Source organism: Papaver somniferum, chromosome 6 (assembly GCF_003573695.1).
Source record: "Papaver somniferum cultivar HN1 chromosome 6, ASM357369v1, whole genome shotgun sequence".
NCBI classification, from domain to species: Eukaryota; Viridiplantae; Streptophyta; class Magnoliopsida; order Ranunculales; family Papaveraceae; genus Papaver; species Papaver somniferum.
In genome coordinates, this window is record NC_039363.1 from 173,295,694 (window position 1) to 173,311,145 (window position 15,452).

The 15,452-nt window shown below is 35.0% G+C and overlaps 1 long non-coding RNA gene across 2 annotated transcripts; it reads right to left on the reverse strand.

Moving 5' to 3' along the window:
* Positions 1-12,851: 12,851 nt before the first annotated feature.
* Positions 12,852-14,749, reverse strand: LOC113290151. 2 transcript variants are annotated; one of them, XR_003331445.1, is made up of 3 exons: positions 14,611-14,749; positions 13,457-13,714; positions 12,852-13,252 (listed from the first exon to the last, which is right to left on the reverse strand). It is a non-coding gene; the product is annotated as an uncharacterized LOC113290151 (long non-coding RNA). The 2 variants fall into 2 exon arrangements; XR_003331444.1 differs by having other exon boundaries at positions 12,852-13,714.
* Positions 14,750-15,452: the final 703 nt, after the last annotated feature.

Genomic DNA, 15,452 nt, shown 5'->3' on the forward strand with positions numbered 1-15,452 from the left:
TTCTCTTATCGTTTTTAGCCGGGTCATCATTCACAGACATTTTTACACAAGTATTTGTATTAGATTTTATCACTATTTTTCTTCTTGAAGTTTTAATGCTACACTCATGCTCTAGTTTTTGTTTTGTGAGAATATAAAATCTATTGAGCCGAGTTTTGTGAAAATATTCACTTAGCAAAATATTGCTTTCCAGACAGTTTTCTTTGTTTGCATTTTTGTTTGTGTTTTCCACCCATGGGTCAAGTTGTGTTTGTACAAGTACCCGTATTACATGTCACTAATCAACTTTGTAAACCCTAAAAGTTACCTTCCTTATGAAACCATTTAAATACCAAACCTATTGAGTCACGTTCGCTTACTCTAGGTTATTGTCGTTTTGCCAAGAATGTCTTCATCTTCCCACTCTGGAGGTTTTGCAAAAGGTTTTCTTGATAAAGGTATTGGTTTCGAGTCCAAATGGAGGAAGAAAATAACCCTAGTAGAAGATGATGATCAAAATCCTAAAGCCTCAATCTACTATGCCTATACTCATCAGGATGTTGAGAATGAGGATATGGTTTCTGCTGAAGTGGTTCATGATTTTCTTAAACACTTTGAGGAAGCAAAACTGCAATTCGTTGATACTATGAAGGGTCTTGATGTGTTGAGTTGAAAAAGGTTAATTCAGACCTTGTTCTCATGAAGACACATGTTAAAGATCTTCTCAATGAGGATATCTTCTTTGAAGAAGCAGTGGATGTTGTCGATCACAAGCTCAAAGGACTCAAGACTGGAGATTCCGGAAGTGGTCTTTGATTTCAGTTCATGATCGTTTTTTTGGTTTAGGAGTCTTTTTATTTTTGTTTGTTATTTTTCTTTTTGTCTAGGAAACTTCTTATGAGAATTTATTCTTGTATTTTAAGAAGGATAACTAGGGTTTGGAATAGCCATTATTGTGAGTACACATAGCTATTTCCAACGATTTTCATCCTGCAATGTTTTTGGATTTATTTATTTAAATTCTAAAGTTTATCTGGAAGATGATTTTGCAGTATTAATTTTTATGGTTTTATATATTGAAGTTGTTATGGGATATGTATGTTTGCATCCGTGAACTATGATTGTCCCATACATGTCAAAAGTTAAGTCTTTCATATGTCATTATGCAAATATTGATAAGAGATTGAATGAAGTTTTGACAACAAAAGTTAAGCCTATTATGTCATTATGCAAATATTAATGAAAGATAGGATGAACTTTTGTTTACAAAGATTAAGTCTATTACATGTCTCTATGCAAATATTGATGAAAAATAGAATGAATCTTTGAATATTCCGCAGTATTGGTCCTTCTCTGATCCACATCTTTGTGTAGATATTGTTCGGCTCCGTAAGTCTTCTTATGTGTGCATTTCCGATTAAATTAATCGTGGGTTCTTTTGTGGTTAATTTAATTGAGTATTTTTGATACAAATTCATGTTTCATGCAATTTGTTGATGTCCAAAGAAATCCTTCTTTTCTTGTGAAAGTAAAGTCGCTCTTGTTGTTCTTGTTTTCTTAAGGTTATTAATTTCATTTTGTAGGGAAATTTCATAATTAGTAATGTGCATTTACTAATTAGATTTTCCGAGAGATTTCGATCATTATTTTTGGACAGAGCATTTCCAAGAATTATGAAAACCGATTTTGTGCTTTAATGAATATCTTGAGAATATTTTCGGTTTTGGAAATTCCATGGTGTCCAAACTTCCCTGTCTATAAATACTTGAAGTTTGCCTTTCCAGCAAACTAATCCTTCGTAACAACAGACTTCCTCTTTTGTTGTTGTTACTGGTGTAGCCGCCTATTCGGAGAGGAGAGTAACCTAATTAGGCGAAATTTCTTACGGCCGCTTAGTTTAAAGTATTCTTTGGGATTGAGAAGCTCTAGCGTGTACCATTGGTGGGAAACTAGATAATTGCGGTTTATCTTTTGTTTTCGATTGATTTGATTGACTAACGGTGGTGAAATCTGATTGCACCTAGTTTGTTTATTCTTGAGAATCTTATATTCTGATATAAGATTCACTCAAACTAGTTCAGAGTTTCGACATGGATCTTTAGACTGTTGTGAGTTCTAAAGACGATCTTGTGATAATCCATCGTTAACAGACTCCGTTCTGTGCGTGATTGATCACAAGAGATTCAAATGATTGTGTGAAAGTTTTTATTGAAGATTTAAGAAGTTTTGAAGAAAAAGAAGATATTGAAGATCTTACTTGGGTTTTATAATCTTTGGTGTGCAAAACACTTGATTTGGTAAAAGAGGATCCAATTAATAATCGGTTTATCCTTGTGGTAGATTGGATTGATTAATTGAGTAGATCGGCATCAACACAATTCTTTGGATTAAGAGTGTTGTTGGCTTAATCTTAAAGGATTACTTCGGTAATTGAACATAAGATAGATCTAAGGACCTGACGAAGGAGTTTGTATTAAGATAAACGGAAGAGGCTTTGTCCGACTCATATCACTTGGTTGAATAGAGTTGATACCAAACAGATTTGTTGTTCCTTTACTGTTTGGAATATTAACCAAAGGAATTGTTCCAAGTACGTGACTTATTTATAAGTTTGAGGCGTGGGAATACAGACGGAACTAGGTGAACTATAGGTTTAGTTGCTTGGTATCAACTATACGAAGTTGGTGTAATTTTGTGTAGCGGCTTAATCCTGAGAGTATTCAATTCTGGACAAGGTACCGGGGTTTTTCTGCATTTGCGGTTTCCTCGTTAACAAAATCTTGATGTGACATTTACTTTTATTTTCCGCGTTATAATTGTTTTATTATAATTAAAGTAAATTACACAAACGTTAATTCTTATTTACTTGATAAGCAATCCTATTGTGTTTGGTTAAGTCCGAACCTTTGTATCAAGTAAACATACTTCGTTGTTATATTGTCTCGATCTCGTATCCATAGACGATCACACGAAGTGTGAACCGATTAGTTGTATTGTCTCGACTCTGTCCATAGACAATCACTTTTGGAGAAAGGACTTATAGGTAAGAAAAGTTTTAGCTTGAGGTATATTTGGGTACCCTCGCCTTTTCAATTGGTATCAGAGCATGCAAACACGAAAAGATCTAACAATCTGTGTTTGGTGCGATCCAACCTATAAGAATTGAATCTAATGTCTGATTCAGTTAACGTTATGCAAGAGTCTAAATACTCAAAAGTTGAAGATGTTACTACTTCGTTGACTCATGACCCTGGAGTTACGAAAACATCTATGTCTATCTTTGATGATAGAGAAGATGCTGATAAAGAGTTGGTAAAACTCCTAAAGCCTATACAATTTCTATCTTCTAAAGTACTTATTTGAAAGACAGAGTCAAATCTTCTTAAACAAGAGATCAGAGAAAAAAATATTCAACTGAATTGTCTAGCCAAAGAGAAAATGGATCTCGCTGTCAAACTAGAAGCTCTTGGTAAATCTCTTACAGATAAAGAGACACGTCCTATGATTCTGACTAATGGTGATGTTGTGATTTCTTCTGATGAGGAAACTAAAAGTCCTTGCTCGACTTTTACAGAATGTGATAAAACCGGTTTAATCACATCTGAAACTGATCAAGATGATGGTAGTTTGCTCAACTACATCAAGTTAGAAGAGGATGAGAAACCAGCTTCTAGATCTACTGATGATCAAACGAAATCTTGTCCAAAGGAAACTTTGAAGCGATTCCGTGGTGATTGTAAGGAATACAATTTTCAGTTACTTGACAGGAAACTTATACTTCTTCAACATACAGTGGTAAAAATTTTGAAGGAAGTTTCTTGTCTTAAAAAACTGAAAGATCATTCCTCAGTATAAAGACATATTATACCACATCCCGATAAGATCAACTCAAAGGAGTCAGAGGAAAGAGTTGATAATCGCTTCTGGAAAAAGGTTCTCCGCACCCATATCGAAACAGTTCTGGTTTTGATGAGGAACGACTCCAGAAGGAAGGGAAAGAGCGAATCTCTGCCAAAAGTAACAATCAGGAATTTCTGATAGTTGTTTCAGATGATCACACTAATGTGAATAATAAGGAAGTCCTTATGATGAGAAATCTTATGAAAATCTCATTGAAAGAATTAAAAGAGATTTAGCTATCTCCGAGAATTCTCATATTAGTACATTTTCTCCACATGATCATATCTCTAGAGTTAGAAAAGATCATCGTCTTGGGAGAAAATATTTTGGGAAGAAATTCCCTAAAAGAAACATGAACCATGTTTCTGATGTTCACTATAAGCTGTAAAGAGCTTACTCCGATGCAACTTAGTTGTATCATATGTTGTGCTTTCTCATCCTTTCGTGCTCATAATCTTGGATGGAAAAGGCACAATAAAACAGGAGCACATGTATTTTGTGTAGTTGTTTATCAGAAAAAAAAATTATGACAGTATATGGGTTGCTGCGAATCCATGATAGTCTAAAAATGTTCATGTTTAACATGATTTTCCAAAAATAGGTGTTATTTGGAATTTTCGGATTTTTAACAATCCTTCCAACTTGAGAAATTCGGACTAAGGAAACGAAATATATTCTTTTATATTTTCAGATTTTCCAGAGGTCTTTTGGTCCGAAAGTTGTCTCTTTTAAAAGGAGAAACTTTCTCTTGTCTGTATTCGGAAACCCTGAGCAATGCTTTTATATATAACCGAGCATGCCTCCAGTAACTCGCAGTGTCTCAAAGGCTAATAAGGAGGAAGCTCAAAAGGTTAAGGATTGTCGAGAAATCAATACAGAGAGGAAGAAAAGGGGCATATATAATATCATGTCTGATTATGACTCTGATAGTTCAGTTGGATCACAAGATGAGTCATGCCTGTTGTCTTACAACCTGCAAGATCCAACCAAAACCAAGTGGATTCGTCCCGACAGTATGATAGATGATATCCAAGGTTTTGAGGAAATAAGAACCAATCTCATTACAACGGTTCTGAATCAAGATTGGCACAAAGATAAGATTGAGGAGACAAAAGCTGATATTGCTAATATGAAGATTCAAGTCGAAAAAAAACTTGAGAAACAAGAAGTGGTTGCTGACAAGTCCCTTGAGACATGCTTTAAAAGTTTGAACACTGAAGAGACCTCAGTGAACAACAAGAGAACCACTAGAGATTAAGTTATATATTGTAAAACTTAATCTAGAATAATAGACATCAATTTTCGATTTCTTTCATTGATTGTATTGGTCTATTAATGAATAAAAATATTATGAATAAAATTATTTGATTGGTAATTTTTCTTGTGGTAGTTTTCCGTTTACATAGCCTATTCTTGAATGTTTTTATCTTATTTCTATGTACGTTTATGGGATGTTTAATTTCGGTTTTACTACCTTAATATTCGATCTCATATATATTGTGAACCCTTATAGTTTGGGTGACTTTTTGGTTTAGCAGGATTAAGTTCTAGCCCATGTTGGTAGGATTTATCAAAGAATCATGAGGGGTTCTGGTAGAAACAATATGTGAAAAAGTCACAATATGTTGAATCGGTTTTGGTTTAGCATAAAAGCATATGTGTTTCGACGGTATTCAACTCTTGCTTGCAATTGTTAAAACCGGTTTTCAATCTTTCTCTGGTAAAGGTTGAGGGTTGTTGTTATTCTTTTGTTTTGCCATAAGGATGACAACGTGATGATATTTCGATATTAATCTCCCTGGACGAAGATGCAAACATATTGGAGAAGTGGATGCGAAATTTGAGGTAACAATCTTGTTAGTTAATTGTTTTCCTGTTTAAGAAAAGCCTGAGTTTATATTATATATATTTTTTGCTTTTACTTAAAAAAATTTCGGTACAATTGATGTTTATTCCATGATGTATGTGTGGATGTGTGATTCAATTGGTTCCGGTTAAGAAAAACTATTGTTATCTTGCTTTATTCTGTGGTATCAATTGTTTAGGCTTTCAAAATTTCAGTACAATTGATGTTGTGTGTGATTCAATTGGTTCCGGTTAAGAAAAACTATTGTTATCTCACTTTTGCAGGGTATCAATTGTTTAGGCTTACAAAATTTCGGTGCAATTACGGTGCTTTTAATGTCTATGTTGTTTCAATTGCTTCTGGTTGAGGTGAATAATTATGCAAGTTGATTTATTTTTGTTTGTATGAATTATTTATGGCTTAACGAAATAAAAAGTGTACGGGATGAGTTGTTTAGTCCAATTCGATTCCGGATAAGAGAAACTAAGTTAATTCTGATCTTAGTTAGACTTATCGAAGTGAGGTTTCGGTTATTCAAGTCTAATCGAATGCCTTAACAAGAAATTCTAGTTAACTAACCTAGTACTTGTCTTGTTTAAAATTGAAAGGTCTAAGTTTATGGATAATTAGAACCGTATGAGAAAAATAGAGTTTATGTTTATTTTGGTCTTATCGAATTAAGCGGTTATTCTTGAACAATCGGTTTAGCAAAGGGACTACAGTGCTTAGTTGATTTTTGGTTTGCTACACTAAATTGGAAAAATTGTTTCAGGATTTTTTTTCCTTAATAACATATCAAAATAAAACTACTTGTAGTTTCAGTTTTGATATTGGTTATCAGAACATGATGTGTGGAACCCTCGTGCCTAACTCTACAGGTTTGCAAGTCTATTTTGAGATTTGTAAGATTCTTTTCGTGTTGTCCTTTATTTTTTCGTTTCTTTGTCATTTTTGTGACAAAAGGGGAGAAATATATGGAGTAAACAGGTGATACTGGCATTGATTTTATATTGATTGGTATCGCTAAGGAAAAGAACAGTGGTGCTTGAACGTTTATCTAACGAAAGAGTGAAAGCACATACTAAGGGGGAGTAACATGTCATATGAATTGGTATAACAAAGACGTGCGGATTGAATATCTACCTATCTTCCTTAGGGGGGGTAATAGCTTTGTTATTATAATGTCAACAACGACATTTTCAAGGATTGAATGTAAGCAGTTTTACTGTGCTGTTGAATCGGGAATCAAGCGGATGATTAATGAATTATTGTAATTTGTTTATCTATATGATGTAAGAGTTTTGTCACTAAAATTGACAAAGGGGGAGATTGTTAGAGCATGGCTCGGTTGAACCCACCAAGCGCTGGTATGTCAAGTTTGGTTGTCATATTTTAGTGAATCAAAACTCATGTTAAAAGTCGCTTGATTATGTACTAGAGTCAACTTCGTATAGGTTAGCTTGAAAGTATTAGGATATGAGACATTAAAAGTATTGCGAAGTCTTGAAGATGTGAAGAAGCAAGGACATACAACGACAACAATCATCCTTCCACTTGAGGTTAGTGATATTTGACTTGAACTGTTTTATTCCCTAACGTATCTTTCAAGTCGTGCATATTGAAAACATAACTGCGAATCATATTTGAACTCTAGATAGACATAGTATTAAGGAATACAATACGAGGTTTATTGCTTAACCATTAAATTTTGTAGATAAGACATCGCCATAATCATTTGAATGTTATTGTGATTATGTATGGGTATGAGGTGAGGATTTCATCCTAGGGAACAATGTTTACATATGTTCTAAGGAAGTAAGTTCATAAACTTGTTTGTGGACCGAAAAGGAAATTGCCAGGTGTTATTGGTTTTTTTATTCATTGCATATCTTATGAACAACCAATATGTGTGATTGAGTATTACCGCTCACAACTTGTTTGTGTTCTTGGTAGAACTATTCTTATGTATTGGTATGACTTTTATTAGTGAAACCGATCTTAAGTAATCACCTGAGATGGTATGATCGGGTTTGTGTTTTTTCTGACCAAATATGGGAAAGGGGAACCGATCCTAGTAAGAGGTGCAATACATCACAAAGGGGAACCGATCCTTGTATGGGGTGCAACAAGGTTTATAGCAGAAAGGGGAACCGATCCTATGGACATGTGCAACACGTTTTTAGGCAAATGGTAACCGATCCTATGGACATGTGCAACACATATAAGTTAGATAGCATATATATGTGGGGAACCGATCCTAGTACCTAGTCAACCGAATTTTGGAAAGCTAGTGTGACTATGCACAATACTCACATGGAGGTAGAACCGAAACTTGTTTTGGTAGAACCGTTAAACCCATGATTGTGATTGAATGTTGGTTTGATCAATCACATAGTTCTTGAAAGTCAGATGAACCAATTCTAAACTTGTTTGGAAGTGTGGAAAATCGGTTTCAAGGTGTAAGTGTGAAAGAGAACTTACAAAGTAAGGATGTCGACATACTTTGAACATGTGCTATGAATGTTTATTTCTTTAATTGTTCAAAGATATTCCTTAACGGATAAGGGAAGAGAATCCCAAGATCGAAACATAAGTAAGTTAAGAATCTTTTAATTAAGGTTATTAATTTCATTTTGTAGGGAAATTCCAGAATTAGTAATGTGCATTTACTAATTAGATTTTCCGAGAGATTTCGATCATTATTTTTGGACAGAGCATTTCCAGGAATTATGAAAACCGAATTTGTGCTTTAATGAATATTTTCGGTTTTGGAAATTCCTTGGTGTCCAAACTTCCCTGTCTATAAATACTTGAAGTTTGCCTTTCTAGCAAACTAATCCTTCGTAGCAACAAACTTCCTCTTTTGTTGTTGTTACTGGTGTAGCCGCCTATTCGGAGAGGAGAGTAACCTAATTAGGCGAAATTTCTTACGGCCGCTTAGTTTAAAGTATTCTTTGGGATTGAGAAGCTATAGCGTGTACCATTGGTGGGAAACTAGATAATTGCGGTTTATCTTTTGTTTTCGATTGATTTGATTGACTAACTGTGGTGAAATCTGATTGCACCTAGTTTGTTTATTCTTGAGAATCTTCTCTTCTGATATAAGATTCACTCAAACTAGTTCAGAGTTTCGACATGGATCTTTAGACTGTTGTGAGTTCTAAAGATGATCTTGTGATAATCCATTGTTAACAGACTCCGTTCTGTGCGTGATTGATCACAAGAGATTCAAATGATTGTGTGAAGGTTTTTATTGAAGATTTAAGAAGTTTTGAAGACAAAGAAGATATTGAAGATCTGACTTGGGTTTTATAATATTTGGTGTGAACAATACTTGATTTGGTAAAAGAGGATCCAATTAATAATCGGTTTATCCTTGTGGTAGATTGGATTGATTAATTGAGTAGATCGGCATCAACACAATTCTTTGGATTAAGAGTGTTGTTGGTTTAATCTTAAACGATTACTTCGGTAATTGAACATAAGATAAATTTAAGGACCTGACGAAGGAGTTTGTGTTAAGATAAACGGAAGAGCCTCTGTCCGACTCATATCACTTGGTTGAATAGAGTTGATACCAAACAAATTTGTTGTTCCTTTACTGTTTGGAATACGAACCAAAGGAATTGTTCCAAGTACGTAACTTATTTATAAGTTGGAGGCGTGGGAATACAGAAGGAACTAGGTGAACTATAGGTTTAGTTGCTTGGTCTCAACTATACGAAGTTGGTGTAATTTTGTGTAGCGGCTTAATCCTGAGAGTATTCAATTCTGGACAAGGTACCGGAGTTTTTATGTATTTGCGGTTACCTCGTTAACAAAATCTTGATGTGACATTTACTTTTATTTTCCGCATTATAATTGTTTTATTATAATTAAAGTAAATTACACAAACGTTAATTCTTATTTACTTGATAAGCAATCCTATTGTGTTTGTTTAAGTCTGAACCTTTGTATCAAGTAAACATACTTCGTTGTTGTATTGTCTCGATCTCGTATCCATAGACGATCACACGAAGTGTGAACCGATTAGTTGTATTGTCTCGACTCTGTCCATATACAATCACTTTCGAAGAAAGGACTTATAGGTAGGAAAAGTTTTAGCTTGAGGTATATTTGGGTACCCTCGCCTTTTCATTTGTTCTTTCGGGAATGACATTTTATGGGGGAGAGTTCTTAATTGAATTTGTGCTTAATTGCCAAATCTTTATGGGGAGTGCGGCTGTGGAATACTGTAGAAGTTACCTCGTATCTTTATATACTCCTTGATGAATGCATTTAGTTTCAGCTATACGATTGCATCTAAACAAAGTTGATATGTTGTTCTATTTTGGTCATGAAGTATCTCTATGGAAATTTCATTAGGATCCCACTAGTTTTCGTACCTTTGCCAATTTTATTGACAAAAAGGGGGAAAATTAATGTGTAGTTCACACTACAAATACATATGGTTTACGGATCATTATGTAAGGGAGAGTGGTTTTCATGTGAGATGAAGTATCGACTAAGGGGGAGTGATACATATCACCATAGTATTGTTGTCAAAGTTGTGACACAATTGGACTTTGATGTTGTGTAATAATACTATGACATTATAGAACAATGATTGAGAGCAACTGTTTTCTTATTGTTATAGCTACGGATCTTCAACAACTATGATGCCGAGTTGAACACGTTCAGAATCATTGGAGTACTTGGAAGTGACAAAGATTTCGAGTAATGTTGAAGATCCAAGAAAATCAAGCATTTGGATTGAGAGCTACAAAGTCTATTTATTTTGTATTTCATATGTATTGATAGTTTTATCACTAAAATTGACAAAGGGGGAGATAGATAGAGCACTGCTCGGTCGAACACGCAAGTGTTGCTATCTCAAGCTTGTTGTCAAGTTTATTTTCCAAAACTATAAATCTTGATTTCTAGTCTACTTATGGCTAAGTCTCGGATTAGGATAGAAAATGTGGTTGAGCATTAGACTTCACGACGTTCATCGATTGAAGACGAAGAACTACTAATGGGAGCTTGTGGAACTTCATCAACAAAAGCTATGTGGAGACTTGAACTCATCTATCACTCAAAAGTCTATTGTCATATATCTGCCTATTTCTGTGTGAGGGGTGCTGTTAGTAGTGACATTAGGGTGCTCTAGTAGAAATAATGGTAGCTATTGATTAGCCGTTACAATCTGGACATGTGTCCGCTTGTACTTAGTCTTTTTTGATTAGGGTTGAACCAATAAATGTGTAAGGAAAACACCTAAGGCAGCTATGAATTGAATGAGATAAAATTTAGTTTTCTTCTTCTCTCTCAGGCAGGTTTTGAACCAGATTTCTCTTAAATTCTCCGATTTTGAGTGTTAGTTGTTGTGGAAACACAACAATTGGCCTCAGAGTCGTCACCATGGGGAGATAATCATCCCACCATCAAGGAGGTGAATGTAGATCTTCATAAATTCTTAGAAAAATTCAGTAAGCAAATTGAAGATCTGGCTTCACAAAACATCGAACTCGCTGCACAGAATAAATAAATAAGGGGATCTATGCTATCTCGAGATGATTTTTTCAAATATATGGAGAGTTTTACTGGCAAGAAAACTGGTGAACATGTAGATCCAGGAGCAGAAGCTTCTCACTCGAACTTTGTTCAACATTCAGTAGGGAGGTCGTGAACCCAACAACATCTATCGAATGCCAAAATTAGACTTCCCAAGGTTTGACGGAGAGAACCCGGTTGGATTCAGAATTGTGACAGATACTTCCTACTCAACAATATCATAGATGAGCATCAGAAGGTGACCATGGCGGCGATGCACTTAGACGGGAAGGCAGATAGATGGTTAATGAATCTCCAAACAACTAGATCTATTACTTCATGGTATGAACTAGCTGAGCACACCTGTATTAGATTCGAAACAACTAGATCTATTACTTCATGGTATGAACTAGCTGAGCACACCTGTATTAGATTTGAAAATCCTGCTAATGACAACATCTTGGGCATATTCAGTAAGTTATCTCAAATTACTACAGTAGATGATGAATATTTTGAACAATTCGAAAATCTTAAAGCTCTGTTGTTCCGTCAATTTCCTATGCTTACAGAACATTATTATGTGATGGTTTTATTGGAGGGTTAAGAGACGACATTAAGCATGTTGTCCGTATGTTGAATCCCACTACCCTAATGCAAGCATTTTCACTTGCCAGGTTGCAAGAGCAAACCATCAATACCCAACAGAAGCCAGGGAGGGGCTCACATAAATTTTCCCAAAATAATAGACCATCCAACACTTCGAATTTTTCTCCAAAACCTATCACCCTCCCACCCTTACTCCCATTACCATCCATTCCTCCTCAATCACCTACTTCCAGTCCACTTCCCATTCGTCGACTTACACCTGAACAAATGCAAAAGCACAAATCTCAAGTGTAACGACCAGAGAATTCCCCCTCTAATGGGTTGATTTCAACCCGATTAGCAGAGCCGAACCCCCAGTACGTCATTCGGAAGTTATAATAAAAGTGTAAAGAAAATGCTAAAAATATGAAATACATTCACTTCAAAAACATTAATCAACCATCATTTGTAAACGGGAATCCCTTTGTCGCTAGGACACCACTTTTTGTGAGATATAGTAAATTAAAAGACTTAAAATGTTTGTCAATTAGCAACAAATTATCGGAAAAATCAAGTAAGGTGCCTGGGTATATAACTTAAATCAAAATATATGTCATGCTAACAAAATGCCAATGGATTAGGGGGCAATGATCAAATAGGTTTAATACATTGTTAGGAATGTGAAAACTTGATTGAATTGAAAACTTGATACCAACAATAATTGTAGTCTGACTTAAATTAACCCAGTTCAAAATTAAACAAAAGATAGTGAACAGGGAGTGTAGACACTAAACGAAAACAAGATGGAGTACAATAATTTAAATAAGACTCGATTAATGAAGTGTAGCAGTTGCAGGCTTAGCAATCTAAGTACCCTGTTCTATGTTCATTTCAAACAAATTCAAAAGTAATGCATAATGCAGAAAACATGGGAAGTACCAGTTTATTGACATTTCCTTCAACTATCACCAGTTAATTGACTTATAAATGAAAATGCAGAAAGAAATTTCAAAGGATGGTAACATATATAAATTGAAACCCAAAGTTTGTACGTAGTTTAATACATCTGAAGTACGACCTTAGCATATTTACATAAAGAGGTATGCTATTACATCAAAAACTAAACAACAAGATGCATTTTTCAAGCAGTCCTATATGCACCAAAATTTCGACAGTTCATCTGCGACATAAGCAAGCCACACACACAAACTATATAGAGACTTTCTATAAGATCCCATTAATAAGTACACAACAAAATAAGCTACAAAAGCATTGGTCAAGCAAGAAATTAAAAACCACTCAGATAACCCAGTGATATACACATTATAGACAAAGCAAAAATACCAACTTTTGCTCAAGCTGCTGGCTGCAAGCTCTTCCAAGCTTACTGCCTCAACCTCGCTTCGTACTCTGTGGAAAACAAAACCAAAACGGGGTGAGCCACAGCCCAGTAGGGGTAACGAAATAATGTACCAAGGACGAACGAAAAGTAAATCAAGCTAAAAGAGTTGAGCATGTAAAATACAGAAGCATATAAATATAAAGCTTGACAATTCCCAATTCATTTGAAACACAAAAATGAAATAATCGTCAACCGATGGTGAAGAAATTCACATTTTGCTACTAGTGAGGACCAAACTCTAATGTTAGGATAGTCAGGATATCAGCCACCGTCCCGGACGGTCTTCCGCGGGTAGCCACATTTGTGGGATGCCCCTATGGGCCTAACAAACTCACCTGTAGCCTTCCGTAAACCTTCAAACATGCTCAACAAACGATTTCGGCAAACACAGCAAACTCCAAAGTGAAATGGTAATTCTGATCTCCAATGAACGTTACAGCAAGTACATCTTTCCACGATACAAAGTAAAGCTATAAAATAAATCATCTCATGGAATTTGTTAAATGCATAAACAATTAATTGACAAAGCAGGTGGATGATTTATAACACAAAGAAAACAAAGTAATGAATTCCAAGTACTGTAGTACACCTTTCAAATTCATTTGCACAAACAGGGATTTCAACGAATCAAGACAGTGATGTAAAATGAGGCAAATCATTGGCTTTTAACATTAAGATGCATGATGGTGAAAAGAATAAAATAAAGGAAATGTAAGAAAGAACTTCAATCATACTTTGGCTACCAGTGAAGTTCAAGCATTAGTTCTCAGGGTCATTTTAACAAACATGTAAAAGGATAGTTTGAAAATCCCAAAATAAATCTTAGATTTATGATTGAAAACGGGACTTGGAACAACTACAAAATATTTTTAATTTCAACAATCGAAATCACACGGGGTATGGTATATGAGAGAAATGAACAGAGAGTAAATAAAAGAGTTTTAACAAAATTCTTTGTTGTACAAGATTATCAGAAACATGGAGAGGTTGGAGGAAATGTATGGACAAAGCATATCAAGTTAATGGTAACGAAATACCCAATTTCAGAGACGTAGACATGGAGATAAAAGGATATTATCAACAAAAGAAGAGAGACAAAGGAAAAATATTGCTTACGGAAAACACCCAGTTCTTAATACGGAGCCTTTGGAATTGCTTAGAAATTTTGTGAATCAATTGAAACCAATTAGAAGAAACTATGTACACATGCAACTAGTATATCATTGTCATTAAGAAAAATCAAGAACTTGTTTAACCAAAATGAAATTAGAACAAAACCAGTTCACAGGAAGAAAAATACCCCAACTCAAATACTGATTAAAAGCACAACTGAAATGGTAGATTTAAAAAATGGAAAACCCCCTACCTGTGTGTGATACAAACTTCTAGCCAAAATGGGGAGTGGGTTTTGCCGAGATTTGGATTTGAAACAACAAAACTAATTCCTCGCTCGTAGTGGTGTGAAGCAATTACAGTGAAGAGGAAAAGAAGAAAATTGTAGAATAACAAAGAAAAGAAAGGAGTAGTCTCCTGTTAAATCCTCCGTTTTTTTTCTTTTGAAAAGCAAAAGACAAACACACCCTCACTGCATTCAGGTTACGTGTCAACCATGCTAATGATTCTATGGATTTCTATTTTAGCACCCTAGTATTTCTAAGGGATAACCAATGTAGCTAAAAACACCCACACTTTAGTTTATGGCATTCACCACGTCTATACGCACCCTATATTAGGATCGGACGTGCACTCTATCAGTTATAGCTTTCAACTAAAATGGGTTCAATTCAGGTTTGTATCTGAATGGAGATTTTTAGTGGTGTTACATCAAGGATTGTGTTTCAATTGTGATGAGGTTTATCGTCCATGACATTTTTGTAAAAAACAACAATTGTTCTTGATGGTAGCCACATAAGAGGAGGCAGAAACTAGTGCACAAGCAGAAGAAGTTACTGATACTAAGGACACTCCAGCAGTGGAAAGTGATATGGAAATCTCACTTAATGCTCTTACAGGTAACTTCATTGGAGATACAATTCGAATTCCAGGCTTCATTAATAAAAAACAAATCTCTATTCTCATTGATACTGGTAGCACACAAAATTTCATTGACTCGGATTTGGCTAAATTTCTTGGGTGATGCATTCTTCCAACTCCTAACTTTCTAGTTACAGTGGCAAATGGAGAACATACAGTTAGTTCTAGTCTTTG